This window comes from Triturus cristatus, chromosome 3_1, assembly GCF_964204655.1.
Source record: "Triturus cristatus chromosome 3_1, aTriCri1.1, whole genome shotgun sequence".
Taxonomy (NCBI): Eukaryota; Metazoa; Chordata; class Amphibia; order Caudata; family Salamandridae; genus Triturus; species Triturus cristatus.
Genome location: NC_140583.1, coordinates 520,006,715 through 520,025,821, shown reverse-complemented (window position 1 = coordinate 520,025,821; position 19,107 = coordinate 520,006,715). Strand labels below are relative to the sequence as shown.

Here is a 19,107-nt window from a genome sequence, read left to right as displayed (position 1 = left end):
ATGAGTCAATGTAACAAAATACATTTTCTATTGCCTTTAGCACTTAGTAATAACAATCCACTATAAAGGCCTACTTGCTTTAAATTATGTTTTTCACAATAAATAATTCTGATCTGTTGTCAGTGTCATTTTCATAACTTTTCCTGATAGACTGCTCAGACCTATGACAACTGACATGCCATTATTATTGGCTTGTTACCATAACCAACTCAGGTGCACTATACTGAGCATAAGCATCACAGCAAAGCATAAAGTGCAATACAAGCACTCATTTTCAGTGGAAGCACACATCTTCTACCCAAATCAAGTGCTGGAGTTTGGATAATCAACATGTGGGCAGAACTTCTCTGAGTAGTGGTTTTTAAAGCTCCTTTTCTATTGATCACATAAGGTGACGCAATAGTTCTGCTGGAAAGCCAGGCATAAAAACTGTAGTTTCCAAAGGAAAATGTCCCTGTCATCACAGTGCGTAGATTATGTCACTTTCTCTGGCGACTCACTCAGGATCTTGGTAATGAGAAAGAACGAGTCCAGCGGTTGAACACACAGCTCACACTGGCCCTTCCCTCCACCACGTACAGCTATTTCCCTCGCGGGCAGCAAGACTGAATATTGATCAGCCAAGGCACCAGAGCCCGTCGTTGCAGCTTGAACAAGAAAATGCATTTCAAAACTACAGAGAGCCATGGTTCCAGATGATTGGTTGACAATAAATACAGCAGGCGTCGTGAATCGCCAGATGCGCGGCCATGTGAGAGCACGCGCAAAAGAACATGGTGGAGAACTCCTCTGTTAGCTGAAGGCAGTAAAGCGAGTTATTTCAGAACGAAAAGCTAAAGAGCAAAAAGTATACTCAAAATACAGACTAACAGAATAGCGACCATACTTAATAATCTTCATGCAAACATTTTAATTTGCACCCAATTCCACCAAGCTCTTGCCGCCAAGTAGGATGGGAATGGACTTGGAGTTGTAAACTGATGCATTTTTAAAATAGGTTGGTAGTGAGTTTGCCTGGATTTAGGAATTTTAAAATACATAGATAATTATGTCTCTATGATTGATAAATTTTCGTGTGCCACATATTTTTTAGTCAAGGTTTTTATATGGAACGGGAGGAGACTGCTTTCACTCAGTCTTTTCAATATTTTCACAAGTCCCCTCACTGCAAGAACTGAAAAAGGGCTTTCAGCACTAGATTATGGAAGCGCTGCAGACATTATAGTTAATCTTAGTGAACAATTGGTAACTATTCCATTTTGATGGCTCCTTGTATATTAAACAATCATACTAGATTATCATATCAACATTTTGATTCAGTAGCAGTATGAATAAGCTACTTTGCACGAAATTTCAGAGACCTACTATATTTTCCTATAATGACCTAAAACCTCTACTTTGACATTCTGCCTGCCCTCATTAACTGCATTGTAAGAGATTCAGGCCACTCTATGTATTTTGGCCTGCTCAAAATTATTGGGGAAAAAAGTTAAGGTTACATTCAAAATATTAGTGTAAATTTATTATAAATGTATTAACTTAATAACATCTAGGATTGGTAATGTGGAACGTTGCTAACATGAAGGATTTTAAGATTGGACTATTGCATGCAGAAACTTGTACATCATATACGCCTTCATTTACTATGATGGGCAAATAATTTGTGAGCGGTAATTAAATTAAAGTGTTGGAAAAAGTCGAGTTAATGAACTTTAAAAGTAAGGCTATTAGTTTCTTTGATTTAAAGACGCACTTGCAGTAAAAATATACTTATGGGGTTGGCTGTGAGCATGTCAGTGGTAATACAATTACCCCATACTGCTTTAAGAAGTTAAACAGATAATTTTTTTAAATACTATTTACAATACAGCATGAGGGTGATGGAAGAGATGGAGTGTGGGTAATAAACATTGCAGGGAGTAGGTGAGAAATCTCATTAATGCTCTTCCTCCTTTTATATTTTATTGGCAAAAAATCAAGAAGCAGGCTGCACTACAGCTGCAAGTACAAACTATTCCTGTGCAGCGCGGTCTCTCTGCTTGTAAACATGCGGCACACTACCTCTCATGCGTACATTCCCTTTATTGCGTTTTATGGACGATTTCCATAGGTCACTGCTAGTGTCACTTAAATATTATAGGATAATATTAACCAATCAGGGTTACTCATTGACGCAAACTCAGATGTATGAACATAGAAGAAATATCTGCAGTAGGCGCTCAGCTCCCTCGGATATCTTATAAAACGGCGGTGCCTAACGGGCGTTCTGAGCCCACGCCGAGACCTGAACTCGACATCAAGAATAAATGAAAAAGTCAGGTTTTGCTTTCTCTCACAGGCGCGCGCTTGCTTCTCGTGAACCGTGGCCACTTAGAGGACGTGGATATTATCTGGTAATGGCAAAGGGCGCTCTGGCCGGTTTGTTTTCCCTGGTACATCAACCCCCCCCCCCCCCCCCCCCCCCCCCTGAGCGGCTCATTTCATGAGGGATAATTGCGGTTTTGCAGGCTGCCCCTCGTACGCCGAGCACTTTGCAGCGCGCGGCGCCAGGGGTGGCTTCACCCTCCGGATGGAGCTAATGTGGCCGGTTATACACAAAGTCTCCCTTCCCGCTGAGAAGCCAATGTTTAACGACGCAGGGACCCGCGGGCATGGCGGCGAGATCTGCTTGTGGAAGAAGCAGCTGTGCAGGGGTCTTAAAATGGAGGGGACACCTGCCAGTAATGCGGCATAATTTACCTGCGAGAGCTGCAAGAGCTTCTGGGAGCAGGAAGATTTCTAGACGTACGAGGCCAAGATTTTTGGTCTGGAGGTTTTAGCAAGCCATGCCCAAGTCTAATGATAAAACAAGCATTGGCCGCGCGTGGCCGTGAAAGTGACGCGGCTGCGAAAGTGATCGCGATGCACTTAATGACCCGTGACGGAGGAGAGAAAGACGGCGGCTGCACGCGCGGGTAACTGCAAACTTGAGGCCAGCAAAAGCCTGTGGTGGCACTTTCAAAACACACTTACTAAATGTCTTGCAGAGAAGCGCATGCGCTGGCGAGACCTAAAAAATCATATTACACAACTAAAAAAACTAAAGAATTTCGCTCTCTAGGAGCACCCAGAAAACCCTGTAAGACCCAACTTGCCAGAGACAACCAGGCAGTCGGAACCACAGGGACGAAGGGATAAAAGATAACGCAGGGTCACAGAATAGACAGCATCTCGCCGTTTCCAAGGAGTAGCGAGGGAGGAGGGCAGCAACCCAGTAAGGGTGAACCGGTTAGAACCTTAGAAACAGCCAAACTCAAAAAGAGAAATATTAAGGAGAGGAAAAACAGCACAAGTGACATTCAGAGCTGTTTCAAGGTATGGACAGACTGTGCAATGCCATCTGAGGGACGCTGCTAATGTGATCAGGACAGTCGGAAGTCCCAATGTCAGTGTGCATACAAAGAGTATTTTATAACTTGAAAGCTGAGCATGCACTTCCAGAACCTTAGTGTGCAAGCCAAGTCTACTCAAATTAACCATTCCACTTTCAGGCAGCTGGTCGCAATTAGATTTAGAAGAAAATAAATGTATCTCTTTCTTCACTGCTCCTCATCTCACCTCTTCTACCTCACCCCTCAGTTTTTACTTTTTTTTTCTCTCCGCCTAGCTCACCTGCTGTATGTACTGTGTATGCCTCATCTGAACTCCCCTTCCTCTACATCTACCTATCCTCTCTTGATATACCTCTCTCTACCCCGAATATTTTTTTATCTGTCTCTCACGAGTCCATCTCTCTCTTTACACACCCTATGTGCTTAAATATGCATTTATACTTCTCTACCTCTCTTCCTACCTCAACTCTCCAACTCATCACACACTCCGCACCTCACCGTTGTTTGCATCTTCACCTCTCTCTCAACCCCATCTCTTTCTTTATTTACCTTACCTACATCTCCTTCTGCATCTCCCTTTACTTCAGCTCGATCTACCCCTCTTGGTCCTCTTTCTAGCTCACCAGCAACTACCTCACCTCCCTATAATTCGATTTTCCCTCAACTTTACACTTCTCTCACTACCTCATCCCTTTCTACCCCAACTATAGCTCTCTCACTGGCTAACCGCTCATTACCTCAAGATTTATTTGGTATATCACCTCCTCTCTTTCTGCCTCTTTTCACTTCATCTCACCTTATACTACTTTACTCCTTTTTCACTAACTTTCCTTCTCTAGCTCCATCTCTTTTCTCTTTAATTACCTCTCTGCACCCTCTCTAACTATCTCGCTTTAGACATCTTTCTACCTGACCTCATTTGAAGCGCTCTCTACCAGCGTATCAACCTCACCTCTTTCTCTACCTTACATTTACTTCAGCTCTTTTCTGTCTACAGCGCAATCATTCTACCCTTCCCTCCACTCTCTCTGTCTGATTACTCTCTAACTGACTCGCCTTTCCATAACTCTTATGATTTTGCCTCTCTACTCCACTACTCTCTACTTTGCATCTCTCTAAAATTCTCACATTGCCTCATCTCGCTACATCTCTTTGCCTCTACTACCCAGTAACTCACCCCATTTTCTGCTTTATGTTTGTCTCCATCTCACCCTTGAGTGTATCCCACTATTTTCCCCACCTCAACATTTACACTCCCCTATTGCTATGTTTGTGTATACATCTTCCTCTTTCTACTGCGCTGTAACCTTTTCCTGGGTACCTCACCTTTCTCTATCTGCTATAAGTCTCTACATAACTCACCTATCTCTAACTCTCATGTCCCTCTACTCCCAACTCTTGCTAGCTCAGTCTCTTTATCTCCCTTTTCCTCTCCTGTTCCCCTACAACACCCTTTTCCTTACTCAGCAGAGTCAAGGTCACTCATGTAATGGTGAAAATCCAGAGAGCAGTGTTTGACTTTCATTGTTACAGTGAGAATGCCAATTGAAAAGAGGGATTTCAGACAAATGACACACAGCAACTTAATTTACAATTTCAAGTGCTGTATGTAATGTTGTTTCATAGGGTGCCCCAATATAGGCTTGAGTAGCCCCATAACCCTTCACCTACATGTACCGTACCATTACACTACATAATGGATTTTGGTATTGACCTTTTACCTAGTTAAGCGCTGCATAAATGTGTGGTTTTCCCCGAAAACTAGCCTCATTAATTATACATAAGGATTCTCAGAATCACAGCAGGATCACAATCTTTTGTATAATAACTATGTATAAGGATCATCCCTTCTGTCATCCTCGGCCGACATGACACAGCAAGGTAGAATCCCCTGAGGATACCTTTGGGTATATATACACCATATCTTTGCCAGGGCAGGCAGAGGAGAAAAGACTTCCATGCTGACACACTGTTGCGAGACTCTGAGGTTCCTACATGCAGACACTCCAGCTTGCAGTGGTCCGACATCCACAGGGTGTCCATCTCGAGACCAAGACGGGGTCCCACAATCTCTCACTTCAGGTAATGGGATTGGCTTCAGCCTAGGGGGATTCTTGGCTCTACACCTACATACATGCTAGGTACACTTAGGTACATCTAGTTAGGGTGGCATTATAATTGTCATATATTTGTATACCTGCCTGTATTAATTGTTTTAGCACTATTGTAGGAATCTGCCATCCATTTACCCTCTGGGTGCTTATAATCATGTATATCTGTTTCTGTCTTATTGTTGTTTCAGCACACCTATTTTACACTAGAATGACTCTGGTTCAATAAATACTTATTAAAAAAGTCCCTGCAGTTTATTCCTGTGTATCTCTCTAAGATAAAGTGAGCACGCATGACTGAGCGAAAAGTACTGTACTGTTTCCTCGATCTGTGATGGGACCGAGTTGTCATGTTCGATAGTTGCCAGGAACTATTCTCTCCTTGGTAAGAGGAGTTTACAGTGGCACTGTGAGCTAGCTGGGATACAGGGGTGTCTGGAATCAGTCTGGACACCAATCCCACAGTCTAAGTTGTCTAAACACACAGGTCCTATATAGATTTATAGGAACTACATGACAGAAGATGTCTTATTTTAATATAATGCACAAGTCCTCTAATCATCAATCAAGTCACCCTTACCTTGTATTTCCTTTAACAGCAATTACAAGCTGGCAAGACACTGAATTCCATGTAAAATTTTTTGGAGCAAGAGAATACAAAATGTTGAAGCACAAAAACAAATAATTTTTTTATGCTTGTTCAACATTTTTTGGGTACAATTTGACTGGTTGGTGTTGGGTAGCTTGAGCCTCTGGCTAGTTTTGCTTGACCATCGTTTTAAAAAACATATAATTCAATATTGTTTAGCAACCCTAATTCTTAAATTAGGTGGAAATCTGTGATAACTGCCAAATCAGAGATCCGGATAGATCCCCATATGTTACAGCGCTAGGTATGTTAGACCAGCTAGGTCATTTTTAGCAAACAAAGTTTACAACTCCCAGGAAACAATGGTTTGGTAAATTAAAGCCAAGACTAGAAACATAGTGCTTGGCGGACAAGGAAAACAATCAGCTTTAAAGTTTCTACAAGAAACGAGCTATTTTGTGTTCAGAGAGTTAACAATTTCACCCTCCTGATTTCAAATTAAAAGTGTCTTCTGTGTTGAGGTTTTCCTCAAGCTTAGGCTCGTGAGGGGAGAACTTTAGAAGCTCACGACACAAATCATTTCACTTTTCTTGCCTAATACGTTGTCACTACCTTGCGCCAACCTTTACCAGCAGACAAGAAAACTTCCACACAATCATTTTAATTTAACCGTAGGGCAGAGGCATGGCTACCTTCAGTCTGACTATGCAGAATGGGATATGCAAACTTTGTGCCGCTTTTTGTTTTGCTGATGGACATTTCGCCGCCTGACCTGCACCTCACAATTAAACAGCGTTACAGTTGGAGGGGAAGAAATGCCTGTGGGCAGGGTGGGGAGTGGAGTGGAGTAGAAGTACGGGGAGCACCTGTAGTGAAATCTCACATGCAGTAGTAATAGTGTTGCCTAAAAGAGATTTTTCCAGGTATACTGTGAAATACACATGTGCATTTGAGGTTATGAGGATTCATGTTTTGAATGAAACATTTTTAATCGACCAAGCGGGTGGGAAATAGAAACAGTAATATAGCAGACTAACATGGCCGTTTTATGGATTATTTGTAGAGTGCTGTATTTTGTGTGAAATGTTTAATGTAATATTAAGGTTGTTTTAGTTCAATCAATTTTTAACTCAACGGCGCACATATGTGCCACTAATTCAGGAGTGAAATGGATTCTTTCAATAAGACAGTTCAGTAATACGTACATAAGGAAATAGGGATCGGATGCCTGGCTGCAAACTAGACTGTGTTAATGACCTGAGCGTCCCCAGCAAAAAGAGGACACACCCAAGGGCATTGCCTGTTTGGGCCTGAAAGGGCTGTGGGCCAGAACCCCTGTTCAAGTGAAACTTATAAAGGTAAGATATAATCATGTGCCTTGCCCAGCAACCCATACTACCTATTCCCACAATCATACCCAGATGTAGACAACCCAGACACTCACATAGCATTCGCTCAACACAATGACCCAACCTCCAACACGTCCAACTAAATACTACACACCCTCAAACTACAGAAAACACATTCCAACTCATGCTTATTAATGCTCGCTCTGCGGTACGCCACACACCAGACATTGCAGACTTCATCACCTATCGCAAGCTTGATGCCCTCTTTATCACAGAAACATGATTCAACCCCACATCTTTGCAGATCCTAGGCGCCCTTCTTCCAACAGACTACTGGCTACAGCATCTATTGTCTGGACCATCCACATAATAAGGGAGAAGGCCTTACTGTTATCCATAAGTCATTCTGGTCCCGCACACTAGGCAAGGAAGTAATGTTCAGCTCATGTTGACATTTCATTGTTCTCTCGCTACAACTCAGACTGCCACGCCCATCTCATATACACACCTCCCAAGTATACCAAGGAATTAATTGACGAAAGCTCAGATTTCCTCACCACCACATCCAGCCGATACACACCCACACCACCTTCTCTGGTGGCTACAACCCTTCAAACAAAGCAAGCTCAACAAAAAAAGACAAGAGACACCTTCTTCAAGTGCATTGCTACACTAAACATGGTACAGCATGTCACAAAATCAACATACGCAAAAGTACACAGACCTTGTCTTCTTCACATCACTAACATTCCAAAGCAAACCACTCAAACCCTTGCACTGGTCCACTTTGCCATCCCTATCTCCCTGCGCAGAGTACTACCAACAAACCAAGGTCAACGCAAAAGAGAAGACCAAACCTCCAGATTCTTAAAAAACTTCTCAATAGACAAACTAATGCTTGAACTCATCTCTCAACCCAAGAACTCCACGTCAACACCCTTCTAAACAACTCCAAAATATTTTTAGTAAGCTATAACAACGTACACGCTCAAATTACAACACATAAGTGCAAACGAAAGCATTCAGTAACCTGGTATTCTAAAGACCTTGCTGACAATAAGCAGTCCATCTGCAGACAAGAAAGTAAATGGAAAAAAAGAGATCTCTGAAGAACCTCTTGATACTGAAGTCCCTCTGTGCAACACAGAGACTGCTCATCACATCAGCTAAAGCAAAGGACTATATCATCTCTATCAATTAAGCCACCATCAGAGGCACAAGACAATCAAGCACTGCAACAACCACCTGTCGGTCCCACCTATTCCTCATTTCACAGAAAAGTGCAATTCATCACCCTCTTCTTCAGTGAAAAAATACAAAAGATTTGACAGCGCATCGACAATACCAAGCCTGTTTCATTTCTTACACCATCCCTTCAAATAGAATCCCACAATGGACAGCGTTCAAAGCCCTTTCTCTCCCAGATCTATCTGACAAGTTCAACTCCCTTAAAGCCACTTCTTATGAAGAGGATGTCTTACCATTTTGCTTCGTCGAAGCTCTCTCTGGGGATGCTCTCTCACCCCAACGTACTATTGTCAATGCCTCCCTCACTCAAGATTGCCATATTCTCCCACTCCAAAAGAAACCTACACTGGACCCTGATGACCTCGCCAACTACCGTCCCATCATTCACCTAGCTTTCATCTGCAAGATCATTGAAAAAGCAGTCTATGCTAAACACCAAAATCACAACAATGGTAACCATCTGCTGAACTATTAACCAGTCTGGCTTGGCTTCAGATCACACTGCAGCACAGAGACAGCCGCCTTACACATCTTAGATGATACCCTCCTGACTGCAGGTGATGATGAAGATCCGGCCTGCTGATACGGCTGGACCTCTCATCTGCCTTCAACACAATCGACCATCACACCCTCGAGTCACTAAAGGGATTCACAGAAATGTCTTTCACTGGTTCTCCTCCTGCGTTTTCAACAGACACCATTCTGTTCATATGGGGACCTCCACGTCACAAAAGATTCATATCAAGTGTGGGGTCCCCCAGGATTCTCCGGTCATCTTCAGCCTTTACACAGAGCTGCTTGGTGGTCTACTCACAGATACGACACCAAGATTCACCAATGATAAACAACTCTCCTTGGAAGTCTCCTCTGCTTCAGACATCCAACACCTCAAACACTGCTAGCACATATTCCAGACCTGGATTTCCAGCACCAACCTGAAGCCCAGTCCAACAAAGGCAGAATTCTTATTTGCCAAGAACAAACAAGATACAGCACAAATCTGACTCAATTACATGAACCCTGCCAGCTTCATAGCCCAATTCTCACTGAATGTAAATCACTTGGATTCACCTTGGACACCTTAAGGAACACTCGGATACAAAAAAAAAACAGCCTGGTGCCTCTCTTCTAAAGAAAGTCAAACTGTTTTGTTCCAGATAGCGACTTTCAAACTTCTACTCAAGCCCTTGTACTCTCGCATCTGAAGGGTAGGAATGCCCTACTCCATGACTTCAGAGACTCCACACTGGTTCCCCTTCTGTTCATCCTGTATGCTGCAGCACGTCTCATCCAGGGCCTGAAGAAATATGATCACATCACCCCATCTTGAAGGAACTCCATAAGCTCCCCTTGCTGGCCAGCACCATGTTCAAAACGAGTTGTATCATTTACAAAATCTATACTTCACTCAGCAGGACACATGCCCAGCATTTTGCATACTGAATCTGGACGCCTGCCCAGGATCACCGCAGAAAACAATGCGAGTCCCAGACTGCTGACCTGTGCGTTTCCTGCATAATCCGGGCCAGTCGAAAAGTGGGGAGCAAATACGAAGCAAGGCCCCGCTGCGCATTCAGCAATTTGGACACCCCGCAGCCCCCGCAGCACGTTGCTTACAGCCACTGCGGCAGAGGCGAAGGCGAGTGACGAGTGAGTAGCGAGAACAGTGGTAGAGTCAGCGGGCGGCTTCAGAATCTACCGAGACTCCACCCGCGGCTCGACCCGACTGCTCGACCCGATTGCTCCCCGGAAAAATAGTAGCGCGCAGGGGGGGGGGGGGGGGGGGGGGGGGGGGGGACAACAAGGCTGCCAAACCTTCCCCTGCCCACCCCAGTGAAAACCCCGGACAACGCGGACAGCGCGCAAAACGCCTGCCTTTCACCTGCATTGACAGCAACTCCATCAGCGGCGTGCAGAGAGCAAGAGACTGGTGAATGCCAAGGTGCGGTCGCAATCAGTAGCGGCCGCGGAGTGCGAGCCAGGTGGTAGCCCAATTGGGTCGCTGTTGCTTGTGGCTCACCTGCGTGCCCTGCTCGCCCCTGAGCTCATTCCGATTGCCCTGCCGGAAACACAGAAACAAGGAGGTATTGCTCCAAGGACAGTCTTTGACTTGCCGGTCCAGGCCGTGTCTTGCATCTACCCCAACTGCCAGCCGTGGGAGCAGCAAGCAGTGAGCAAGGCTCAGATTTTTTTTTTTTTTTTTTTTTTAATTTATTTAGCTTCCCTTAAGTGACACCAAGCAGCCTCCAGGACAATAGGAAAACTAGACAAGAAGGAGCAATTAAGCGTAGTGCTATTACTGCTATTACTTATAAAGCACACTGCCCTGATTGTGGGACGCTGTGGACTCGCTCCCTTGCCTTGCCTGTTTGGGCTATTTGTGCGAGGGGGACGCTGTGTTGAACTGGGAGGCCGTCACAGAGGCTAGAATCGCCGGGACTGCGAGGACCAGGGTGCTTGTTGCTTAGTTTACCCTGCACACCTGCATCCTCTTCCTGGCCCCGCCTTCTTTCTCCCGGTCCTCCCACTTTCCACCATTATCAAGGGTCCAGCCCACACGCGCCAGCGGGACGCGCGCGGGTCATAGCCCGGGGCAAAGAGCGGGCCATTTGAGGCCGTTCGAGCAAGGGCGACCAGAGCCTGGGCCCCTTCGAGCTGTCTGACGCCCTCCCCACACCTTGACCTGTGTCTAAGCATGTCAACCAGAGAAACCCGGAGTAAGAGCGCCTTAGCGACAGGGAGGACGAATGGAACTCTTGATATGTACTTTACCAAAGCTGGTTCCCTCCTTGTCGACGAGATCACCATCCTGGAAAGGCGAATCTCTCAAGAAATTGACTGGGTGAGGAGATCTTCCTTGGGTCCTCTTGCACGTGCTATGACTCCTGACAAGTCTCTAGATTGTACATCTTTAGTAGTAGGGGGGGGAAATGGTATGGATGGATTACCAATTACACCTGCAACAAATTGCTCTGCCATTTCTTTCGCTGATTGTGATAATTCAGGAAATGCTGAGCTTAGTATATTGCCTCTACCGCCCTGTAAGGCCTCAATACCCCAGCCCTCTGTTGATGGGACGGCTCCCACACAGAAAGCATGTAGTAATGGGGAGATGAAACAACATGCCCAGGGTGAGAGGGAGGGAGCAATTCCGAAAAATCAAACAAGGGCCCACTCAACGGGGGACAAACACGTCAAAGTTGCTAAATCCAGCTCCAGGCCCAAGGGAATCCAAAAGAAACTAGCGAGCAAAGGGTCAAAGCCGCTATGTAGAACGGGTGTATTGCATCATCAAATTCCGGCTAAAACTCTTCCAAGCCAGCATAATCCAGCTGAGGGGGAGGAGGTCACTCTTTTGGCCCTCCGTACTCTACTGAGGGAACTGCTTATTCCCCTGGAAGAACGTTTGGCCAATATGGAAATTTGTCTAATGGATCTGCGCAAGGGACTTTTGGGTTTAGCTTCAGGCCGAAGAATGGCCGAACATGGTGTAGTTGGGAACTTTGTTGGTACCTCCAAATTGCCCACAAACCCTGTCATCTTGCCTTCTCAATTACCTATACCTACCCAAATAGATAATACTACTACAGTTCCCCTGCTAAAATCTTCCCTCACAACACTGTGCAGCCAACAACAACCTCTGACAGCAAACCCTAGTAAGTCGAGCTCAGCCGGGCCGTTATATACACTGGCTGAGGAGAAAGTAATAAATAATGTAATCCACCCTCCAGCCAGGCAAGCTAGTTCCCAAAATTGGTGCAAAGTGGTAAATCTCCCCCCAGAGGCGGCAGTATATTCAGTTGTCTTGAAGGGGGTACCTATGCTACGTGGAAACGCGGTGGAATCGTACGACTCCCTGCATAATAAGGTCACTAGTTGGCTAAATACTCACAGGCCACTACCATCTAGCCTTGATGGCAAAATTCTTTTGGTAAGAAGGGTCCCATGGATTGGTCATACTGATAAGAATAATGCTGGAGATTGCATAATTGTAAATTTTAGGAGCCCTAACATTGTGCCATACATTTGTAACTGGTCTGGTAATACAGGATTGACATCCATTGAAGTGGCCCACCTGTCATATTTTTATCCTAATAGTAGTAATCCAAATTTGAATAATGATGACGGTTGGTCCAGGGTTGGTCCTGACGTTGATGGATCCAGACACAGACTTAGGTCCAGTCGCAAAGTTCCTCCCAATTATGCCAATTACATACATCCCAACAGATATAGCTGCCTTGAACAGGTAGATTGACGCTATCTGCGACAAAAGCCTGTAAGTGCCAAAATAGAGACCACCCTTCGAAAATCCCGCGTATTACGACGGGAGTCTTCGTCATCTACTAACTCCCAGGGTCTAGCAACCCATTCACCCAAGAGACCACAGGGCCCTAACAATAATAAAAACCAAAGTTCGATTACCTCACCCACTCCTAATGTTTCTACTAATTCTCCACCGACCCCTGCAACATCATCGCATGCACCTCCATCCCCAACTATAGATGTTATAATGGAGGAAAATGGCGGATGTGGATCAGAAGTGCCTGATAACGTCTTGAAGGTCCTTTCTTGGAATGTCGCCGGCATTACCAATAAAATAGATACGAGTGACTGGGACACTTTAGTAAGTAACAGTGATATTTGTCTCTTTCAGGAGACCTGGGCTAGGGAACCCCTGTCCAGAGCGGGTTATGCAGTCTTTGAAGTAAATGCAGTTTGGTCTGGCAGGGGGAGGCCATCTGGAGGACTGGCGATTTGGGTAGCTAGTCACATTGGGTGTAATGCGGAGAGTCTACCGACTCTCTCGCCGGACATACAATGTGTTCTACTCAAGTGGCCTAATGGTTTTAAACTAGCAGTTCTTAATGTGTACTCCCGCCCCATTGGTATTACTGTGGAATCCCCACTATTAGATGATCTTGCGCGCTTTCTGGAATCCCTTCCTATTAACTACAAGATAGTGCTGGGCGGGGATTTTAACTGCCACTTTGAGCCCTTGGAAGGCTTAAAGGAAGGTGCACTTACGGCAGAAGATGATCTCTGGGGTGTCCCCCCCTGCCAATCCCCATACGCTAAATCCTGGTCCCCCTTGGCTGTGCAAATCATGTCCCTAACACTTAATTTCTCTCTAAGGGCATGTAACGGACGCACTATCTCTGATACCCCTTCTGCATGCACGTTTAACAGGAAGAACCATGAATCCAGGCTGGACTATATTTTTGTAGACATTAGCCTATGGCCAAAGGTCCTGGACTTTAAAGTCACTGATAGATCGGACAGTGACCACAATGCACTTATAATGGAGATGGTGCATCCTGTGGCTGCCGTGCGATCTTCCTCTGTTGAGCTTGGTCATGATCCTGGGAACCTGGTACTTAGCTCAAACAGACGCAGGGTCAAGTGGGGGAAACTGGAGAACTCAGAGGAGTCCATAAGTAACATCTACAGGATAGCACTCCCAAAGCTACAAGAACTGGATTTGCTAATTATGCAGCCTAAAGATCTGCATTTTAACGAGAAGCTGGCCTTAATCCATGACGACCTAGTGGGTGCACTGGGTGAGGTTTTCTACCCAGTGTTACCGCAGAGGAAAAATAAAACACGTACCCCAACATGGTATAATTCATCCTGTAGAAAGATTAAGACAGAATTACTAAATACAGTCAAAATAGGTATGGATAAAACTAAAATTTCTGAGCTTAGACGAAACTACAGGAGAGCTATGGCAGTGGCACGGTCAGAATGGGATTGGAACAGATGGCAGGATCTCACATTCGCACTTGAAACAAGGGATATGAGAAAATGTTGGTCTCTGGTAAATGCCGGCACGGCAGAACCCAAAGCTGCAGTGGAGTCAAACATTGCAGCATCCATATGGGAGGCCCATTTTGGACAGCTTTATCAAGAACCGCTTCGATGCGATGATGAGGGGTATGTGGCTCCTACAATTGCCCATGACCCCACATCTGATCTGGAATTCACTCTTGTCGAGGTGGTTAATGCAATCGGGGGTTTGGCGAAGGGCAAGGCACCGGGTCTTGATAGGTTGCCTGGCGACCTCTTTCGTCTTCATCCAGACATTTGGGGTCCTTATTTCCTCATACTTTTCAATTCCATTCTGGGTGGGATGGAGATTCCCTGTACTTGGCTGGGGGCGGAGATAGTTCCAATTTTTAAAAAGGGCTCTCCTCTTCTCCCAGCCAACTACAGGCCAATAAGTCTCATAGATGTCCCTCAAAAATTATATTCTCGCCTCCTCTTGAACCACCTCTCGGAGTGGATGGAGGACAATAAAATTCTTAGTCCTCTTCAGGCTGGCTTCAGGAAAAAAACGTCCACCATGGACCAGATCTTCCGCCTCGTTCTCCTTTATTGGAAAACTGTAACCATCGAGAGGGGAAGGCTGTACATGGTGTTCGTGGACCTGAGGTCAGCATTCGACCTAGTTCCCAGGAAAAAATTATGGCAGACCTTAAAGGAGTTAGGCGTTCCGACCCATATATTAAATGCCATTATCAGGCTCCATGAGAATAACTACGCACAGGTCAGGCATGGGAGGTTGGGAGCACTATCATCAAAATTCCCGGTCCTCAGAGGGGTCAGGCAGGGCTGTGTCCTTGCACCAACCCTGTTCTGTCTTTATGTCAACAGTGTCATAGCACATCTTGACACTGTTGTCGACAATGATGCCCCCTGTTTGGGCAGCAGGAGGGTACCCGCCATCATGTTTGCAGATGACACCCTCCTGCTGTCAAAATCTCCGATGGGGATCCAACGGATCCTAGATGGATTTGGCCTTTTCTGTAAGCAACATGGTCTAGAAATTAATACAGAAAAGACCAAGTTTATGATATTTAATCCATCATCTAAAACCAGACCTAATCCTTCTCTGAGCACTGAAAGATTGGAGAGGGTGAATACCTTCCAGTATCTGGGGGTAACTCTCCATGAGAATTTATCTTGGGAACCTCAGGTGACTAGAAGTCGGCTCAAGCTTTCTCAACTGTCAGGGGGAATTCTGAAAGTGGCAAATTCCTCTACATACAAACCTATCAGTCCGGCAGTTGAGATGTATAAGACGCAAGCAAGAGCCGCCGCATCCTATGGTGGAGAACTTTGGGGACACAAAGCGGGTCTAGGAATTGTAAAAGTAGAGAACAATTTCATAAGGCGCCTTTTGGCCCTCCCTTGTGGCACACCCCTTCTCCCCCTAAGATTAGACTTGGGTCTACCCTCCATAAGAGAAGACCTGGAATTAATGCCACTGAGATTCTGGCATAGGCTTTGGTCCACCGCTGAGCTCGAACACTACAGGCAAGAGCTTGCCCATGTCATGAATTATAATTTCTGTGATAAAATCCCGTGGCTGGTTTTTATAAAGAAAGAACTTTACCGACTAGGTCTTCACGAACTATGGGATTCCCCGGAACAAGGCTGTTTCAAGGTGTCACGCAAACACCTTGTGGGTATTTATAGGGAAAAAAGTTTTGCCTCCCTTGTTTCTGCCACCAATAAAGGTATTTTGACTGTTAGATTTTTGGATTTTAAGGATTTATACCAATTCGAAGGGTTTATGGACATAATTTTCCCCATACTAGCTAGAAAATTGTTTATCCAATGGAGGCTAGGGACTCTTCCCATTAAAACATTTACTTACAACTGGACAAAAAGGACGGATAAAATCTGCCCAGGTTGTTGCATTTATGATGAGGAAGAACCCCATATTATGTTTTTCTGTCCTGCATACAATCGACCCAGAAAATACTGGTTAGCTCCTCTATGCAGAAACTTGGGCTTAAGGAGCTATCTCCATTCCCTTAGAATATTGAAAACGAGCACGGCACCCCACATAGTATTTGCAGTTGCTAAATTTTTAATGGCCATGTGGCAGTTAAGGTCAAAATATCTTAAAGACTGATCCTTTTGGCTATGATTCTTAACGCCTTTCGCAATCGGAAATTCTTTTTATACTATGATGGTTTTATGTATTTTACTATGTTCTTAAACTAATGTGGATGCATTTTAATGATATTGTTTTTGCATCTTTTATGGCCAAATTGGCCGAAATAAAGAATTTGATTGATTGATTGACAAATCTGACTCAATTACATGAACCCTGCCAGCTTCATAGCCCAATTCTCACTGAATGTAAATCACTTGGATTCACCTTGGACACCTTAAGGAACACTCGGATACAAAAAAAAAACAGCCTGGTGCCTCTCTTCTAAAGAAAGTCAAACTGTTTTGTTCCAGATAGCGACTTTCAAACTTCTACTCAAGCCCTTGTACTCTCGCATCTGAAGGGTAGGAATGCCCTACTCCATGACTTCAGAGACTCCACACTGGTTCCCCTTCTGTTCATCCTGTATGCTGCAGCACGTCTCATCCAGGGCCTGAAGAAATATGATCACATCACCCCATCTTGAAGGAACTCCATAAGCTCCCCTTGCTGGCCAGCACCATGTTCAAAACGAGTTGTATCATTTACAAAGCCATCTGAACCAACATCCCCGTTTATCTTAAATGTACATCAAATATCAATCACTCTGCACTGGACTTACACGTTTATAAATAAATCTAGAGTTAATGCAATTGGCCGTCATGTCATCTTGTTCAAATTGGATGCACTATCATAATGTTCATTCTGTGTTTACAATTATTATTTGACATTACATGCAACAAAATGTAACTTATTTCTGAATGCCACTGCTCCTGAAGAGCCTACTAGAATATGTCCTTCAAGTTGCACACTGTACTGCATTCCTTGACAATAGTTTTCTGTTGTTTAGGTAACTAGTTTGTTCTAACACCTCCAGATGACACTTACCTCTTCTGGTGAATTAATATTTATGTAGAGGGTAAGTGCTTAGGTGATAGGGTAATGTGGTGTTTAATAATGTAAAATTGTGATTTGTTGGAACAATGATCATACCATGCTGACTTTTTAGTTCTGTCTAATTCATATGCAGGAAAACTGGGTATAAACCATTGAAATTGGGGGTGAGAGAACTCTTTTTGGACTTTTCCTAAACCTAGAGATGCTGTCCGATTTCTTACAGATTTTTGCTGCACATCTGAGAATTAGCATCTCCGATATTTGCTTGATATTTTGTGTTATTATGCATTTTATGGCCTTCGGGGCATTTGAGTTATATGTAACTCTGCTGTATCTTCATGTCATTCTTACGGTATTCTACTTTTGAATTTTGTAATACACCTTTGTGGTGTTTCTAAATGACTAATCTCATAATCCCTTTTTTGAGGCCTTCATTTTCTTTTGCCTATATTTTTGAACTGTTATTTTGAACTTCTCTCTAGGGAAACATTGCCTCGAGCTTTGAGGTTAACACCTCCTCGAGCTTTGAGGTTAACACGTACCGCCCCAAATCCACCCAAGGTTTGGGCAAGCTTTTGTATTGTGGGTTTCCTAAGGCCCCGCAGACACACACAGACAAGGTCACCATCTCAGGTGGTTCTCGAAACTCCTGCAGGCAGGACAACATCAGCCTGCAGACTAAAACAAGACCACAGAATGTTTCCATCTATTCTCCCAAGACCTGGAACAACATCCTGTATCCACCAGGACCGCTCCAACGCGGCTCCAATTTACAAAAGGGCATAAGACCGCCCTACCTAAAGAACACTACATCACAAAGCATTAATTGCCAACAACTCCGCTTTATTTCCTATTACTCTGGACTATAAACAGGTCTTTGAAAATGTACAGCGCTCCCTGCCTTTTGGCTAGGTTCGCGCAATAGAAATGCGTCTCAATACGTTCAATTTTAAAAGCAGGCACTAATGAAAATGAAATATAGTCACAATAACGTGACGTACAAGTAAACTTCATTCTTCGAGGACAATTCGCTTGGCTCAGCAGAGCGTGCATATTACGGATCCCACTACCTTATTTAATACATTCAAATAATTTTCGTGAATGTGGCAAACATAAAATCATGAAGGCAAACACACACAATGAACTGCCTGAAATAATGTTTTTGCTTGTAATCCCCGCCAGCCTTACCTAGCCTTCTACAATAAACATGCCAACAGCTGGCACTAGGATGCCGCTCTCGAATAGCAGACTAATCTGCCATCTGCGTGGAAGTTACGGAAATTCGTATTGCCGCCACCTTTCGCAACTGTGTCAGTCACTTGAAGTACTGAATGGAATCCGAGCCAATCCCAAAGCGGTGCTGCACTGACTGACGAGCAAGGGGGCAGTACTAGGAGGGGCTTTGGTGATTGTACCGCCCCATAGAGCCTGCTATTGGCTAAAAAGAGAAGTACTTGCATTGAGAAAATGGTCCTTTTCAGGCGGAAAACACACTCCCACCACGAACCGGAAGAAATTTCTCCCCACGGACCCGGAAATGCCAGGCAGCTAGTTTTGCCGGCGACCGATAATACATATCGATCTTAGTTTGGAGTTTGCTGCT

General features: G+C 44.6%; 1 protein-coding gene across 3 annotated transcripts in view; it reads right to left on the bottom strand.

The window, feature by feature from the left end:
• The window catches only part of FANCI (FA complementation group I), a 556,119-nt gene extending 537,273 nt beyond the window's left edge, over positions 1–18,846 (bottom strand). For all 3 annotated transcript variants that reach the window (XM_085644440.1, XM_085644438.1, XM_085644439.1), the window contains exon 1: positions 18,693–18,846. The gene's annotated coding sequence lies outside the window, so the exon portion shown is untranslated. The remainder of the gene's footprint in view (positions 1–18,692) is intronic.
• Between the last annotated feature and the right edge of the window lie 261 nt (positions 18,847–19,107).